Raw genomic sequence first — 13,752 nt, forward strand, 5'->3', positions numbered from 1 at the left:
TGTACGACTGGTAAAGAGACCTAATGGTTTTGCGGTTTCATAATGCTTTGACAGTTTGACAATTTGGCTGAACCCTCTTGCAGTGTAGCGGCACCGATCCAACCTGCATTACCCGCTACCACCAGCAGGAAAATTCCAACCGCTCTTCCATCTCTTCACCGTCACAACAACACAAATGAATGAAGATGAAGAAGACTATGGTGAAGAATACCAAAGAGGGAACAAGCAGCAAAGCTCCCCAAAACCGCACGACTGAGTCAAGGAGCCAACACGCAGTCCCGTAATAAAACGGACAGAATTATACATCAAATGAAGTGGGAGAACCACATGACAAGTATGAGCGGGTGTTATCTTACACCAGCTGAACATTTACGGCTGCTGTACAGTGTAGTGAGTATGTCAAATACTCTTCACTCTTCAAAGTTGCGGTGAACTTAATCCGCTGGCTTACCCAAAACACTGGTCAGAGTACGAACGAGATTGATTTCATAGCTCTATCCCGTCAAGTGACCCATTAGATACCAAGCGAGCACAAACATATCCAGCACTGATGTGTGCCGAAGGTAGAAATGACAAATATTTATCGTCATGTTTAAAGCTGAGGTTCGCCTGAGCCCACTTGCTTTTTGCCTTATGCAAATCCTCACGGGGGGTTGCCACGGACAACTGCACATATACCGTTAATTTCGACACCCGCCTGTGTTACAACCGAGTCACAATCGGGCCTGGCCATGCAGACTTTTCTCATCTCCTTGCCTGTGAATGGCCGCTTGCTCCAGTCAGGGAGGCACGGCATCAACCCACAGCAAAGCGGTTCGGAAGGACAGAGGGATTTATGCGAGAAGCAGGCCAGAGAAGAGAGACGTGGAAAAGGGGGTGGGGATGCGGGGGGGAGCAGGAGCGACGAAAGTACACGCAGATCCTGCAAATGAAGGAGGGAGTGACCTCTTTGTGACTTTCTGGCGCGTGCAGCCCAAGTGGACCCAATCTATCTGCAGCTAGAAAGGGAGGACGAGTTTTAAGCGCTGGCACACAGACCTGGAGCACACAAGAAGACATCAACACAAAAATGTCTGCTTTAGAAATCTAAAAAGCAGGCTAAATATACACGTTCATGGGACACTTGAATTACAGGCTAAATATAAAAGTGTCTCATCCCTGTTGGCTCCTCATCTTGGGAAGCATCAAGGGGAAAAAGTGATTTATTTTGCTTGGTGGAGTCCCATTTTAGTACATATAGTTCCATTTCCAAAACCTGACTTTAAAAAAATGCACAGCTGTAATTTGATGTGATTTTATTTTTGTAATCTGTCCTAAACCTACAGATGAGGGACACTCGTCAACTGTGAGAAAAAAAAAAAGGAAACCTATCTGGGCTAAACAAAAGTCGTTTCTCAATTTACATGCTTGTCCGTGCGTACATTCCGTTCTTAAGTGACAACATGTCCTAATTACTCACTGGGTGTGTCCATTTTACTTAATACATGCTGCATCTCAAATATGTAGATGCCTCCTCAAGTGCTGAGGCTAATATGGCACAAACTGGTGGGTGGTGCGGGTGTGAACACTGGAAAATAAAAGAGGCTGTGCTCTCTTTGTTTTCTTTTTGCAGTCGAATCAGAATTTCCTCTGCCTCCAAACCGGTAAATTAGCTGAACCGGTAGAACTGCTATTTTTGGATGTCATGTCTCAAATTTAAATCATTTCTCTCGTGACACTAACCATTCATTTTCACAAAAAGAGGCGATTAATCGACAACGGTTTGTCTCCGTTTCAGCGTGTCTGCCTTTTTACTGTTCACGATGGCCGTTTGGTGAATTCGTTGCAGGCTGATGTGAGGATTTCAGGCCATTTCATCGCAAGCATTTGCACTTGTGCTTTCGTGATGCAAATGAGGAGAGACCTGAATGTTTTGCACGACTACCTTTACTTGTAGTCAATATTCAGGTTAAGGTCAAAATTCAGATTTCTAAAAATTTTGGAAGAGCCAGTTTACATGTGCGTAGGCAGAGAGCTACTCCGGCATTTGAATGACCCGATGTAAGCAGTAACACAAGGACGCGGTGACGCAAATAGACGTCATATCCCGCGTATTATTTTGGACCGTTAATAAAACACATTATATTCATGTCACTCGCCATTGCAATAAAGCAGTCGGTGTCCTCCACCCTCCAAAATGGTGCTTTTGATCTGGGTCTCTGAGCTCCGCCATGATTATTTACCTCTGCTTGTGTATTCCCGGCGAGTTGAGCGCCAGCCATACGGACTTATACGTATGTAGTAAGTGTGTGAATAATCGCACTGTATCAGTTTTGCCACAGATACAGAAAATAACGTGAAAAAAATCGATGTACTCAGGTTAAGCACGCTACGCCAAGGATGGCGAGCACAAAAGTACTTCCTGTACTTCAAAGACCAAGATTCCTTGCGGAGAGAGCAACAACATGCGCAGAGAACAAACCCGTCCCTCGCTCCGAGGATGTAACACGATATCGCTTACATAACACATTATGCGGGCTAGAAAAGAGGTAACCCAGGGGCCTTTTCCGGGTTTTGAAAAATCCGAATAAGAGCACATTCGAATTTTTGTGCCTTTACAAACCCCAACATTGTCAATCCTTGGGTTTTATAAAGGTGTTATTGACTGCACATAAATGTAGTCAATTTGGAAGTGACCATTCTACCATTCTCTGTTTAATAGTAGATTTGCACACTCTTGAGGCCTTGCTGCTAGTTGTTGCTCGGTTCATGCTAGCATGAACAGACCACCTGCTGATTTCAGCGAGGCGTTTGTGTCCAAAATACGCAAGTAGTGATGAGTCAAGCCAAAGCTATAACCGTCATTGCGGAGTCTATCAGTTCAACCCCTAGTGGGTTCATGCAAAAAGAAAATAACTATTGTATAGAATAAATAAAATTTTTCTATTGAAATCAAATTGTAGTCTTTATTTCCCATAGAAAGATTCGCTCCTTCTCGGCTTTGTGAAGTAATGTCAGAGCAGAAACGAGATGTTGGCCATGCTAGTTGGCTCCCGCGCCACCTTGGTGATAAGTCTACGGTACTTCATTGATATCTGATGAAAATAAAACACATTTTCATCAAAAGTGCAATAAATAAGGCCACTATCAAGTACCAGGACTCAAATGTACATCATTAGGACTGGACAGGAAAGTGGGATCGGACATCCCACTAATGAGTGATGCAAAAGCACCAATGTCAATTTGTAATAGTCTTCCATTTTCAGTCGCGTATCTCATCCAGGTACCTTTTTCTCATGAGTTTCAAATACCGGCGTATTTGCGGGAATTAGCCGTGTGTCCGAGAAGCAGTAGCAGTTACGGCCGTTGTGTTCACTGCGGTAAGCTTTGAAAGGGAAGTCGCCGATCTGGTTTTGTCTTCCCAGTGTTTGACAATATGGTAATTGCTGTGTCACCGACATGAAGAGCGTGACAAGAGTGGAACTATTAAAAAAAAAAAGAAAAAAAAACATGGTAAATAAAAGAACCAAGACTAAGTCTACAGGTATGCTGTACATACTGTATGCCATTTAAATCTTGAGTACACAACCTTCAAAGGGCAATTTGACTCTGTCCACATCGGGCCAGATGATATGTATGAGGAAAAATAGGATTCAACGTTTCAGTTTAGAAACTGCATGGCAATGCATATTAAATGGTGGAAGTGACCATAACCTGTATCATGTATAGGCTGTGTTCTCAACCCCCAGATGCAAGTAACACCCCACTGCAATTCGTCCCTCATTATGAGGATGCCAGTGGTGCAGGATGGGTGTCCCAGAATCTGAATCGATTCAGTCCACGCGCAGCGCATTCACCTTGAGCTAAGCACGTGCATGGCCACCACTGAAAGACGTCAGCAATTGAAGCCTCAATGCCGATTCACCATGGCAACAGAGAGAAACACGTCAAGGTACTATTCCCACTACAGAACGGAGACGCTAACGCGGGCGTGCAGTGGCTATGAAAATATATTCTGTTTTTAAATCAATGAATGAATGAATGATGGAATGTCACCTCTCTGGCAGGGAAGGAGCCCGAGCTGGTGTGTGAGGCAGAGAATTTCCGACTGGATATAGTCGGACTTGCCTCCACACACAGCTTGGGTTCTGGTACTAGTTCTCTCGAGAGGGGTTGGACTCTCTTCCACTCTGGAGTTGCTCACGGTCAGAGGCGCAGAGCAGGTGTGGGCATACTCATTGCCCCCCGGCTCAGTGCCTGTACATTGGGGTTCACACCGGTAGACGAGAGGGTTGCCTCCCTCCGCCTTCGGGTGGGTGGACGGGTCCTGACTGTTGTTTGTGCATAGTTCGATGATCGACCTTGTAGTTGTATCATCGGATTTGCGGCCGCATGTTCTGGACACTCGGGTGAAGAGAGGGGCGGAGCTGTCAACTGATCACCACCTGGTGGTGAGTAGGCTCCGATGGTGGGGGAAGATGCCAGTCCGTCCTGGCAGACCCAAACGTATCGTGAGGGTTTGTTGGGAGCGTCTGGCGGAATCCCCCGTCAGAAGGAGTTTCAACTCCCACCTTCGACAGAGCTTTTCCCATGTTCCGGGGGAGGCGGGGGACATTGAGTCCGAGTGGACCATGTTCCGTGCCTCTATTGTTGAGGCGGCCAATCTGAGTTGTGGCCGTAAGGTGGTTGGTGCCTGTCGTGGCGGCAATCCCCGTACTCGCTGGTGGACACCAGCAGTAAGGGATGCGGTCAAGCTGAAGAAGGAGTCCTATCGAGCCTTTATGGCCTGTGGGACCCCAGAGGCAGCTGACGGGTATCGACTGGCCAAGCGGACCGCGGCTTCGGTGGTCGCCGAGGCAAAAACCCGAGCGTGGGAAGAGTTCGGTGAGGCCATGGAAGCCGACTTCCGGACGGCTTCGAGGAAATTCTGGTCCACCATCCGACGTCTCAGGAGGGGGAAGCAGTGCACCACTAACACTGTGTACAGTGGGGATGGGGCGCTGCTGACTTCGACTCGGGACGTTGTGAACCGGTGGGCAGAGTACTTCGAAGACCTCCTCAACTCCACCAACACGCCTTCCTTGGAGGAAGCAGAGTCTGAGGACTCTGAGGTGGGCTCTCCTATCTCTGTGGTTGAAGTCACCGATGTGGTTAAAAAGCTCCTCGGTGGCAAGGCCCCAGGGGTGGATGAGATCCGCCCGGAGTTCCTCAAGGTTCTGGATGTTGTGGGGCTGTCCTGGTTGACACGCCTCTGCAACATCGCGTGGTCAACGGGGAGAGTGCCTCTGGATTGGCAGACCGGGGTGGTAGTCCCTCTTTTTAAAAAGGGGGACCGGAGGGTGTGTTCCAACTACAGAGGGATCACACTCCTCAGCCTCCCTGGTAAGGTCTATTCAGGGGTGCTGGAGAGGAGGGTCCGTCAGGAAGTCGAGCCTCAGATTGAGGAGGAGCAGTGTGGTTTTCGTCCCGGCCGTGGAACAGTGGACCAGCTCTACACCCTTAGCAGGGTCCTTGAGGGTATGTGGGAATTCGCCCAACCAGTCTACATGTGTTTTGTGGACTTGGAGAAGGCGTTTGACCGTGTCCCTCGGGGAGTTCTGTGGGGGGTGCTTCGTGGGTATGGGGTACCGAACCCCCTGATACGGGCTGTTCGGTCACTATACCACCGATGTCAGAGTTTGGTTCGCATTGCCGGCAGTAAGTCGGAACCGTTTCCAGTGGGGGTAGGACTCCGCCAAGGCTGCCCTTTGTCGCCGATTCTGTTCATAACCTTTATGGACAGAATTTCTAGGCGCAGCCGAAGCGTTGAGGGGGTCTGTTTTGGGGGCCTCAGTATTTCATCCCTGCTTTTTGCAGATGATGTGGTGCTGTTGGCTCCTTCAAACGGGGCTCTACAACTCTCACTGGAGCGTTTCGCAGCCGAGTGTGAAGCGGTTGGGATGAAAATCAGCACCTCCAAATCTGAAACCATGGTCCTCAGTCGGAAAAGGGTGGAGTGCCCCCTCCGGGTCGGGGAGGAGATATTACCCCAAGTGGAGGAGTTTAAGTATCTTGGGGTCTTGTTCACGAGTGAGGGCAAGAGGGAGCGAGAGATCGACAGGCGGATCGGTGCAGCGTCTGCTGTGATGCGGACGTTGTATCGGTCTGTCGTGGTGAAGAAGGAGCTGAGCCAAAGGGCGAAGCTCTCAATTTACCGGTCGATCTACGTTCCAACCCTCATCTATGGTCACGAGCTATGGGTCATGACCGAAAGAACGAGATCACGGATACAAGCGGCCGAAATGAGTTTTCTCCGCAGGGTGTCCGGGCTCTCCCTTAGAGATAAGGTGAGGAGCTCGGTCATCCGGGAGGGGCTCAGAGTCGAGCCGCTTCTCCTCCACATCGAGAGGAGCCAGATGAGGTGGCTTGGGCATCTGATTCGGATGCCTCCTGAGCGCCTCCCTGGTGAGGTGTTCCGGGCATGTCCCACCGGGAGGAGACCCCGAGGAAGACCCAGGACACGCTGGAGAGACTACGTCACCCAGCTGGCCTGGGAACGCCTCGGGATCCCCCGGGGAGAGCTGGAAGAAGTAGCTAGGGAGAGGGAAGTCTGGGCTTCCCTGCTAAAGCTGTTGCCCCCGCGACCCGGCCCCGGATAAGCGGTAGATGATGGATGGATGGATGGATGAATGAATGAATGAATGAATGCTGTGCCATTGTGGTAGAGTGAAGCAGCGTAAGGAGGAAGCTGATGCGAGTGTGAAATTTCATGAAGCGACGAAAATATTTAGCCGCACTTGAAATCGCAGCATAGCTCCTTTAGGTGAAAAGGGGCCATTGTGAATAACATCCGATTTTCGTTTAGGTGCGATCCAGTGTTGTAAAAGAGTATTTGAAAGCAGTTTCAAATGGAATCGGGAGACGTGAGCTCTGCCGAAATTGGATCTCGGCCAGACTCTTGCTAAGTGACTTTCAGCAATTGATTAACAACCTCCAAAGTTCCGAGAGTTGTTTCGACATGAATGCAGCGCATAATCACAGGACTTTTGATTAAGTAGCTCAGCAAGCCGGGCGAAAGAATTGAGCGAGCTCTTAGTGACTTTGCCCGCCGCCAAATTAAATTCATCTCAGTCCGAGTGGCAACGTGTCCATTATAATTTCATAAAACGTAAAATATGAGCACAGATGAATGCTTTGCACATCAGCCACTTGCATTTCCGACTGAGGAATTCCACTTTGATTTTTCTTACAGGTGTGTGTGTGCGCTCAGCGATGATCACCATTCCGGGTAACAGCCGTTGAACGGCGACGTCCCACCGGTTGACAAATTGCTGCTTTTATGCAATATGCGCACCACCACCACACCAAACTCCAAAAACCAAAATGGATGCCCGACGCAATGTTTGCACCGACGTCAGCGCAAATTCGTAGCGGGAGAGATGAAGATATAACGGCCAGAAAATCAATTCAATCAAAGTAACTCGTCTGGGAAAGCCATCACATCATTTTAGATTTGATTGGGCCTCACTGTCAAAGAGAATTGTAAGAAACGGACAATTCGCATTTGCTTCAGGTGGGGGGAGTTGGCATAAAATACCTGCCAGTTGGCAGGCTTTCTGGAGCACCCCTTTGATCACTTATCGTGACACGAGCGTAAACAATAATGGCGTCTAAAGTGTACTGTGGTGCCATGCGCGCATGCTTGCCTGTCACAGAGATACTCCAAAACGGATCACACAACGGCAGGACTCCAGTGCAACTTTGGAACACCGTAACACTGTTCTCTGCTCGCCATTTAATTTCCACAACCACCGATGTATTAGTGTGTGAGCACCAAACAGGGAGGTGACCGATGATTTCGTCGTTGCCTTGTGGCAAGTACCCACACACAAGGAGACCGCAGCCGGGGAAACCGCCCAGATGTTCAGATTAACTTCCATTAAAGTTAACAAATTGGACTAGCATCCAGTAGATCTAATAAGGAAGCGCAGCACGACTGGGAGTTGTGATAATGTGGATAAAGCGGAGGAGCCAGGCAACACCTCTGAGCAGGATTTGGTTGAAAGACATTGTGGAAGATGGAGGGTAAGGTGGTCCATTCAAAAATGAAAACTAAAGAATTCCCGCATCACAGCCCAAGAATGTCAGCAATGAACTCTGAGACCACATCCCAACACACGAGTCAAAGCCAGAATCTCATCCGGACCTAAAACAGGAGTAAAAGTGGGAAATAAAGCTGTGGAAAGAGGCCCTCTCTGACAGTCTAATGAGCATTCTACGTGTGTGTCTACGTCACGTGACACATCCCGCAAATGGTCCTAAAAGTGTAAGTGTTCCTCGACGCGGGGTTGAAATGGAGGGGAAAAAAACATCAAGGAAAAAAGAAGGGAGGAAGTTGTGGAGAGAGAAAGAGAGAGAAGGGAGCAAAACGTTGGTTGAAATGTGTTAGCGCATACCTCGGGCGGGTTACTGCGAGTACAGAAGATACATAAAACAAATCAGATCTGGAACGACCCGGGTTACACAGAAGGGGGCCACAATGGAAACATATGGGCTTTTAGTCACATGTTACGGCACGGCCGCTGCTGTGAGAAAACAAAAAACAAAAACAAAACAAGGAGCGGGCAGGATGACGTAGGCAACAGAGGCGAAGAGTTCGAATAATCAAAGTTAATGCTTAGAATGTCCTCAGAGAGCACATGAACGAAGCAGAACAATTGGGAGCAAACGACCACAACAACGCCGATAAAGAGGTTTGCAATGCGGCAAAACAACTGGTGGAGCCGACTAGTCCAGTCCTGTCCCTTCTCTTCCTTCTCCCAAGCGCCCTCCCCTCTGCGGGTCTATCTCGTGCTTTTCTTTTTTCCCCCTGCGATCACAGGGAGTATGTTACAACAGCAGTAACAGCACATGACAAGGTGACCTGTGCCCCACACAGGATGGTCTAAACTGGGGTGGAAGCGGGTGGGTTGGGGAAGTGTGGTGGGGGGGGGGGGGGCTCTGCGTCCAACTCTATGGTCTCTCGTTCCCCTACCCAGGCCCCTGCTGCTGGCCAGCAAAAGGGAGAGGGAGGTAGTAACGGCGGGTCTGCCCCTTATGCTGGGCCCCTTGCTGGACTCGAGAGAGGAGGGAAAGGCAGGGAGAAGCCCACTCAAAACACACAAACACACATTGAGAGTCGTGTTTATGTCTGTGCTGAATATGACAGAGAATGCAGATTCTCAAGCACACACGGTCATGCAAGGAGAGCAACCTGGACAGAAACTGGACGGGCAACAAACGTCCACTCGAGCCCATGTTATATCAGCATTAAAAATGCTGCCTAAAAATGTCAATGATTTGGCGAATGCTGTCCAAATGGGCTTGAATAGATATGAAATATTGAGGACAAGGAGAGGAGGGGGAAATCATTATAAAAGACAGTTGGGGTGCGCTTGCCCATAGGGCTGCTCGATTCTGAGAAAAAAAAAACATGACTCTTAATTATTTTGGTAATAATGATAATTGCGATTATTGAATCAATTGTGTATTTTTTGGTACAAAACCAGAGAATGGTAGACCACAAAAAAAAAAATCAAGACAAATCAAATTATATGAAACACGGATTATTGAAATTCCCTTTGGACCATCCAACATTTATGAAATAAATTTCTTTTTTTTTTAAGGTGCCAATGTATTGAATTCAAGTATGGTTTCCTTGTATAAACCAACATTTGCATTGGAATGTACTTCCTATACACTGAGAAATAGGCATAGGCCCCCTACAACATTTGAATAAACAATTTCAATGGCTCTCTCAAGTGCAAAATTTTAACTCAAGTATGTTCTGTACAGTATCAGACATGGTAAAAATTAAAACTATTCCGACGTTATATATACAATTATGCCAACTTTGTAATTGTTGAGTATAATAATCGAACCGAATTATTAAATGTCACATGGCCATTTATTTGCATTTCAGGGGGCGGCCATTTTGACACCTGCTGTCCACTGTACAAAGTAACTACAAGAGCCAGGTAACGCCCAATCATGGCTCACCTGTTTCTGGGTTTGGTCATGTGACGTTCTCAAGGAGAAAGCGGCAAAAAGGCCACCCTTGAGATGGATAAAAACGAGTGAATTTTGCTCCTTAACACGAGAACACCAGAGATGCGATTTTGACGTTTTTGATGTGATATTACACCATGTTTATAAGTCAACAATGCTCCAGGCCTTTTGACTTTTGGTGTCATTTGACAGTTTTCAACAATGTAAAAATAGTCACGAGTCATTACTCCTTTCACTGCTACGCGTCCGTCAATTTGACGACTCTACTTATGTTTTTAGCGTTAGGACGGCGGCGCCACCGGGTTTCCATAGGACCCAGCGACTGCATTGAAAAACACTACTGGTCACCGTGATCTATCGGGGGAAAAAAACAAATTCTGAGGATGCATTCCATGCGCTTCAAAATATTGACTAATCTGAGGATGAACTGCTCATCTGACACACAGCGAGTCCGCGTAAATAAAGTCCCCCCCCGCGCTGCCCCGATGAAGAGTTGCGTGCAGTAAAATAGTCATGGCATTGCGGGCAGTACACGGCAGGCACTCAAAATCAATACGTGGTGTTTGGTCAAATAATTTCCCCATTGAAGAAAAAAAAAAACTGCGTTCCAGACAAGAGTAGTTTTAGGTGCCAATGTTTTGCTTGTCATCCTCTTTTTGGAGTGAAGTACAGTACAGTAAATAATGTCTTTTGCGACACGCATCTCCTTTCCTTGGCCACCAAATTAACATATTTTATAAGAGCTGAACCGCACGCAGCGCGAGAGCCGCACGGGACTATACGTGGCCCGCCAACTGTTTCTCGTTCATTTATATGACGTTATTTGCATTAAAAGACAGAATTTTAATTCACGGAATACTGTTATGACACTGTCCCAGCGTTCAATGTTTTTCGAATTTGAAGATGTGCCGAACGCGCTCCCTTCCGAGAAGTACTCTTTTCTGCTTGAGTTGCTCTCCATCTCCTACAAACATAACCCGCGCGACGCGTTTGACCTAGAAACGCTCAGCCACAGGAGTTAACCGAGGACCTGCGCAGACATCCGAGAGAACTTCCCACTTCATTAGTTAAAAAAGGCATATGTGACATGGACATACAAGTGGCTCTTAACGGCTCGGCACAACGGCTTCTTTCACTCTGTACGGTGTACGTGAGGAGGAAACCAGCAATTAATACGGTCACGAAAGGAGGGAAGGTATCCTCCTGTATGGGTACCTAATGTACTGTACCATCCCCACCACACACACACGCACACACACACACATGCACGCAGACACATCTCCATAAACAACATCACTACATTTAATCAAGGAAATCCTTTGTGTAAGATCACTTCCAAGGATTGCACGTGGGTTTCCACTTGTGACAACGAAAGAGGAAAAACACAAATGCAGCATCTGTACTTCCTTCCAAAACTAATACAGGTTTGTATAGGAATTCAACGCGGAACGTATGCCTGTGGTGATTGAGACAGCTTTATGGTTGGAAAGGGAGAAGCCGGTCATTAATTTTCCACACTCAGGAAATGAAGCAGTCAATATCAAACTTAACATTTGTGCATGGTACAAACAGGTGCAGAATACAAAGAAACGCATGCAAATTGTCAGAAATAAAGCATAATCAATGGAAGGGAGTCATAGGGACAATTAGTGTCTGATGTGCGAGGAGGGGGGGGGGGGTTTGTTAAAATAAATGTAGATTTTTTTTTTTGGTCATGTTGCCATTTTGACATGATAATAAAGTGCCTCGGTGCTCAGTGACTAAGTAAGCGAGATGCTTTTATATAAACAAATTGAATATATGAGCATTAAAATCAAAGCATGTGTACTCGTACACGGACATAAGGATTATGAAATGCTTTGAAAATGTACAAGGTCTCAAAGCAACTGAAGTAAAAGTGAGTGCAATATTCTCTTTTGTAAGGGCATGAAATTTGCGTTCAGAACATACAGAAAGAGACACTATTACAATAAACTATTAATCAGGTAATTGATGGCTAACCCCCATTGATGAAATGCAGTCAAACGCCCATGCCTACTTGTGACGATTATGTATTAATATATGAACATGGCATAGTACATCCATCAGCCACAACAGAGAGAGTAATGATTGCCCGTGGAGGGAATTGTTTAAAGAATTTAACAGCTATTTGCAAAACACACTTCAATATTACTGCCCTAATAGTCAATTGCAAGCACACTATTTCTTCCAAATGTCCGTTTTACTTGGAGGCTTATTCCTTATTAATATAAGTATGTAAATATGACATTACATTACAGAAGTAATTGTACCTTCCGGAGTTTTTGTTGTTGTTTTTTTTCACCAGAAGTGGGCATTTTCACAGCAGGGGAAAAAAAATCAGTGAGCAGCTTTTGCTTATGTGTGATAGAAATGGCTCACCTGAGGATTTGGCATGCCCTTGAACACTGGCTGAGACTTGAAAGCTTTCCTCCGTTTATCCCAAGATGTTAATCCTGTCCAATAGAAAGCAAAAAGGCATGTGGCAAGTCAGTGAAGGGGGCCTTAACCCTCGGACCTGACCTACAATAATAGTTTTACGTAACGGAGGAATAGTATCAACCCCAAACACAACACGCGCGGTGTTAATCATCACACCACCAACGTTGTCATCCGAAGTTGCGCAACGTTATGGATACATCGACAAGTTTATGAGACCCGACTGGCGTTGGAAATTAAGATTTCCTAAGGAAGAGTAATTTCGAACAGTCACCATCTGGACTTTTGCACGTTCGCTCTTGTGCAATGCGAGTTTTCACACCTAAACAGCTGAACTCAACTTTTCCACTAATAAAGACCCGAGTTGGTTTTGGTCTTCTTCACACGCCGTCTTCGTGCGCGTCCACTCCCACGCTGAGCTGGATCGTGGCGAGACGGTGGTGTTTCGCGAATCTCATGAATGTGGAAATAAGTCGTCCGCCCTTCCAGACGTCGGGCTCGCACACACGCGGCGACACTGGTAGTGGCTAACGCTTAGCGTGGTTAGCAGGCTAGCTTTAACCCTCAAGCGCGAAACAACTTCAGGCAGGTTGTTGGGGCGAGCAACAGACGAGCGTGTCAAACACTCAACGGGGAAGGACAAATCACAGACGCACTAACTGTCGTAGAAGAAATTCACACCTACTGTAGTACGACGACATATATCCTTGGGTCTTCAGTAACCAAATAGATGGCCATTACTTTTTGTTATGCATCGCCTCCTCCTCGGAGCCTCTACTAGGAAGAGGGATTTCCTCCCCGCCCACATACTCCCACGTAGCCAATCGTGGGTGAGCTCCGCGGATCGGCCCTGATCTCGTTGGCGACACTTCTGCATAGCTGTGCGCCGATTGGTCAGTCTTGATGTCCGTCGCGCAACAATCCAGCCCTTGAAACAGGGGTGTGTCGTGACGTCAGAGGTAACGAAGAGGTAAACAAATTTGACCGCGTGAGCTTAGAGCACCAAGGTTTTGCCTCCAATGTGTGTGTGCGTGTGCGTGAAGCACTGTGCAGACCCCCGGCGCGGGGATTACCGCGACACCATTATCAACGATGTTCCGTCTCGACTGGCGGTGATTGTTCAATTGAAGCCATTTGTTTCTCTGCACACATGGAGTCTTTGTTTATGAAACGACGGGTGTTCCGTGTGTGAACTGAACATGTAAACATATTTGTACACCGTGTCCTCGGTCGAATATTGAAATCGCGCCAACATAAGATGCGCATACTCACCCTATTTTGTTTTCATGC

At 47.1% G+C, this 13,752-nt stretch overlaps 1 protein-coding gene across 2 annotated transcripts in view; it reads right to left on the reverse strand.

Annotated features, from left to right (window-relative positions):
* The window catches only part of LOC127607555 (vitamin D3 receptor B), a 29,982-nt gene extending 16,697 nt beyond the window's left edge, over positions 1-13,285 (reverse strand). The window contains exons 1-2 of one of the 2 annotated variants that reach the window (XM_052075986.1): positions 13,148-13,285; positions 12,406-12,479 (exon numbers count right to left, since the gene is read on the reverse strand). The gene's annotated coding sequence lies outside the window, so the exon portion shown is untranslated. Of the gene's footprint in view, positions 1-12,405; positions 12,480-13,143 lie in introns of both variants that reach the window. The other variant, XM_052075987.1, reaches the window with a different exon arrangement.
* Between the last annotated feature and the right edge of the window lie 467 nt (positions 13,286-13,752).

This window comes from Hippocampus zosterae, chromosome 9, assembly GCF_025434085.1.
Source record: "Hippocampus zosterae strain Florida chromosome 9, ASM2543408v3, whole genome shotgun sequence".
In the NCBI taxonomy this organism is placed as follows: domain Eukaryota; kingdom Metazoa; phylum Chordata; class Actinopteri; order Syngnathiformes; family Syngnathidae; genus Hippocampus; species Hippocampus zosterae.